Here is a 5,279-nt window from a genome sequence, read left to right on the forward strand (position 1 = left end):
GTTATCCGTCATCTCGACATTAGGAGTAGGGATCACGATGGGTGGTTGAGAGACCTCCTATTCTGGCATACAGGTGGGACTAGAATCCGTAGGTGGAGGAGAGGTGGAATCACTATGAGTGGACTCTAATTCATGAAGCACTTGAAGTGTATCACAAAGATATTCGAGACAAGGACAATGATGATAATAATGGCCATAATTATCACACAAATCACAAGGGTGATTCATGTGTAATTATTTTTTCTTCTTAGTTGACTCAGGTAAGGTGACATGGACCCCGGGAATGTTGGAATTAGGGAAGGTATCAGAGACCACATTCTTGATATGAAGGAGCTCAGGAAAATTATTGGTGGCATGATTGACAAAATCACACAAATAACATGGAGGAATTGGATTTGGCAGATTAGTAGGTGTTGGAGTTGCTGAGGGTGCCTTGTCTTTGGTTCCCTTTTTCTGGGATTTTCCCCCCTTGGTAGATGATTTCGCAATAGGAGTAGGTTCTTGTTGAGGTTGTTATGGAACTGAAGCAAATGCATGGGTAGGAACAATAGGTTGGATCAAGATCAAAGCACTGGAAGTTTTGAGTTGATTGGGGGGAGTGTTTGCAGGAGGATCATTGTACTAGACTGGAATCCCCAAGGTAATGTTAGGTAAACTCAATGTAGCCATGACAAGTGTAGAATAAAATCTAGGGGGGCCAATGAGAATGAATCTGAGAAAAAGGATAATGGCCTAGAGGAACTACTTCGAGATGGTTAAGACCTGAGGGAATGGTTCCGAGCATGAATGAATTAGGAGAGATAAAAGTAGAAGGATATGGTCCTTGAGGAGTAGTACCTGAAGGCTGGGTTGAGTTGAGAAAAGCAAGTTGTAGAGGTGCTAGCTATTGTGAAGGCATATCATATCATTTTTTCAGTAGCCTGTGATGCTTAGAGCATGAAAACAATGGATGAGCTAGGCTTAGAAGGAGTAGGTGGTTGACTATAATAAGAACCAAGAAAAGTGGAATATTTTTAGACTCCAGGAGAGACATTGGTGAGGGATGAGATAGTCTTATTGTCATTCATGGATGAGATGTTGAACTGATGTGAAGTTTGAGATTTGAGATCGTAGTACGTCAATTGATCGACAATGATGATCTTTCCATTGTGGGGAAGCACATATTACGGTGTACCGCAGATGCGACAACTGACATAGCGTAGGTATAAATATGTCCCAAAAGGATGTTTTAATTTAAGGGGGCATCGATGAATATCATATCAATAGAGACAGTCTTGCCAACAAAAATGATTGGAAATTTGTGATATAAGCCAAGGGGATGTGAAGGACGACCATCCCAAGCACGGAGAGTGATGGTGGATGGGGATAGGTTTGGGGAACCAAGTTGCTTTCAAGCACTAGAAACCATCACATAGGTGGAGGCACCTTCATCTATGATACACCATTGAACTATGGAATTTCTTATGGAGACTGGTATTTTAAATGAAATAGATGAAGGTAGGGGAGGATAATTTTTGACTTGTCAACATGAAAGAAAATCATATGATCATATTGGGGATCCACAACACCCAAAGTAGAGAGTATATATTTCCATTGGGATGGGCATGTCTCGAGGAGTTCCAGCTTTACATGGCAACATGAGAATGCACCAAGTCGTCTACTATAGTATAGGTATGGCAGTTTTAGTAGAAGCAACATTTTGATGTAATGGATCTTTGGGGATCTTGGGAGTAACCTCTACCTTAGGTGGAGGGATATATAAGGTAACATTGGATGAGGATAGTGGCTCGATGGAAACTTGGGTTTGGGACTCAGTCGCTGACCTAGCGGGTGGCTTACCATATTGGCGTGATTGAGTCTGGAGGTTGACTTGTGCGGTATTGACCTCATTAGAATTCATCATAAGAATCTGATAATCATGGTGACTAGATGGTGGGGCTGGGGTAGGTTCCTCACCTTCTGTAGGTTGAGCAACAAGATATCCTTGGTGAAGAAAAGGATTGGTAAGCACTACCAATTGAGATGAAGTAGGAGGGGGTGGAGGAGCGATGGGATGTGGTCCTCTAGAAAAATTTGGTTGAGCTTCCCATACTTGATGTATCTAAGGAAAATGGGGACACTCATGAGTATAATGGACATATACACTGCAACAGGCACAAGTTTTGTTCGCACAAATACCATTTTTCTTATTGGGTTGTCTACCCTGTTGCTGGGTTGCGAGATTAGGTTGGGATCCCTATGGTGAATTAGGTGGTGGACACTGGCTACCTTGATTAGCTTGAGATTGTTGGTTCCAGTTACCTTTCCCCTTGTTCCTTTTCTTGGGGTTAGGGGGATTGGCCACAATCTTCTGAGCATACACTTAACCTTGTGGAGGAGGTTGCTGTTGTGGAAGAGGTGGAGCAAGCATGGGGGGTTGGGGCACTGGTTCTAGAGTGTTTGGAGTGTTGAATGGTGCATAGGGATAATAAGGAGATGGGCTAATATTGGGATAAACAGGTGGAGAAAAAACTGGCCCTACCATCTATTGATGCAGATGGGGATATGCATATGGCATTTTAGGACCTCGATAAGAGTTTCCATGTTAAAGATTGGGGGAGGGATAAATGTAAGAGGAATTGGTCCCTCCCTGAGGTTGACCATAACTCATCGGAGGCAAAGCATATGTTTGAGGTGTGAAATGGTTCCAACTATCCCATCTATGGCATGAGATGCCCCTGGTGCATTAGTAGTACCAAGCCGAGGCAGATCGAGGATGATAGTGTAAACATATCTTGACTGGGTGTAGATCAGATCAAATTTCAAGGCTACTTGGAGCACATCTTCCTCATACTGGGGGAAGTGTGATGTGACATCTTTAGCAATGGGGGAAAAAGGCGATCTAAGGAACCGATCTATATAGACATGGTCTTCGAATTCAAGAGCTCTACATATTCTCCTCCTTCTAAGCCATTCTTGAACATGGTGGGATAGGCGAGTGGCAGAAGTTTGATGGAAATAAGTCAATAGTTCGGTACCCATGTCATAACAGTGAGGTAACTAGAAATGGGCAAGAAAATATTTGGCCAGAGTCACATAAGTGGAATGAGTGGCTCTAGGTTGATCAACATACCACTTAGCAACAGCTTTAGTAATAGTTTGTTGGAACATACGAAGATGGATGGGGTCTTCAGTGATAGAATTAGATGAACACCACATATGGAATGAGAAAACATGATTTGTGGGATCTTCTCTAGGATTACCTTCAAACTTTGGGATGTTGAAAGGGAGTTTAGTAGGCATACTAACCAATTGGGATCATGGTGAAGAGGATAGTTGAGGAGCTAGTTGAAATCAGGGAGACTCAAACCCACCATAAAAGGAAGCAATGGAGGAGGAGTGACCACACCGGTGGAGGTTCCACTTGTGGGTTTACCCTAGTTGGTACCTGGATTACCACTTTGGTTTCCTAAACCCATGTTGGTGCCTAACACGGTTAAGGTATGGGGTTGAGAAGATGCAGAATCAAAGGAAGAACTGGAAGAATTAGTAGAATTAGAATCAGAATGATGACCTGATGGAGGATTGGTAGGGTGTGCTCTAACTCGACATGGAGGAATAATATGTCCTAATGGGAACTGAGGGCAAAAACCTCTAATTATCCATGAAAAATTCCTATGGGATACAATGATGTCAAGAAAATAATGACTTTAAGCACAAAATGGTGATGTCAGGAATAAAAGAACAACAAACAACAAGCAAACACCTAGTGCAGTGGTGCCAAGTGTAAAATAACTATATTAATGATGTTACTCTAATACAAGAAAACACATACTATCAAAGAAAAATACCTCTAGCCTATAGGTGGTCTAAATCCCCAGACAATCCTAAATCTATTATTTCATATGGCCTTCCAAATAACTTCTTACTTGACAGAATCTCTTCCCCACAAGTAGAGTTGTCCAAAGAAAGGTAAGGTAGAGAACCAACTACTTCCCACAGCTAGTCCTATAAGGTGTTTTCCTAATATTGGTAACTACTGTTACCTTCATCCCACAGGGGTGGTTGAGTCTTGAGCTTATTGGTATTCAACCAACGCACATGATTCCCTTCTATGGTTTCACTATCCCCAAGGAGAACTATTTGCGCAATCACCTAACCTAATTCTCTTTGAATCAGGTTTGTGACGCACTCCGACTTTGGACCATGGGATGGTGAAGGATTTTAAGCTCCCTAATATGTCAACTTATATGTCTCAATGAAAGAAATCAATGGGTGTTATTGGAAGTCTATCCCACCTATCCTACACAAAAACTACAAATATTGTTTGGCCCTAGTGCCCAAGTGGGCCTAATATATGTAGGTTGATTTATTAAGGTATAGTGTTTCAAGTCTTGGCTTGGCGGTGTTAACCAAGATCACGTTCGCTTAGGGTGTGAGTGTATGAAAATAATGTGTCAAGTGGATGATTTAATTGAACATGTTTTATGATGCCACGTGCTACTAAAAATAAAGTGCTAAAATACTATAAATAATGCTAAAAATGATAGAAAAATAAAGAACCAATCAAGCACACAAGACCCCACCCAAAAAGGTTATGAAGAACTAAGAAAGAGAGGGAAAACAAGCTACTCAAAGACAAATAAAATTCCTAAAATACATAATGTCAAAGAGATTGAGATCTAAAGGAACTAATCTATTGTAAATGGTGCAGACAAACAACAAAAATCATAGGTCAAAAATGCTACAAAGGATAGGTATGAAGCTCCAAAACCTAGGATGCTTAAGGGGATCTTAAGGGGGAAAAGGAAAAACCCAAACTCTAAAGGGAGAAAAGGTAAAAGAAACCTATCTAAAAGTGTTGAAAAGTAATGGATCAGACTCTGAAAATCAGTGGCTGAAAATACTAAAACCCTAGACTCCTCACTTAGCCAATCTCTTCCTATCAATGTGGAGCTATACTCTAAACCCTGGAGGGATTTTTCCTTCATCAAAGAGAAAAAATAAGAGAATATAGGCCTTGGAGAGTCTGAAAATAGAGATAAAGTACCCTTCCCAGTCTACACACAACACTCTTGGAAAATCTGAAAATATTCTGAAAAAATTCCGGAAAAATTCCAAAACACAGGCACTGACCTGGAAAAGTGGAAAACACAATTTTTGGGCCAAAAAGTGTATTTTTATCCTGGGACTCTCGGATGGTAGATCTCACATATATTTTGTCATCTCCCACTCGGCTGGTACCTGTGACTTGTGGAAAGAACTAGAAAACCACGAGAGTCTAAAAATTTGGCAAAAAA

Source organism: Pinus tabuliformis, chromosome 1_2 (genome assembly GCF_031772625.1).
Source record: "Pinus tabuliformis cultivar Carrire ecotype Pingquan chromosome 1_2, CPIR1, whole genome shotgun sequence".
NCBI lineage: Eukaryota > Viridiplantae > Streptophyta > Pinopsida > Pinales > Pinaceae > Pinus > Pinus tabuliformis.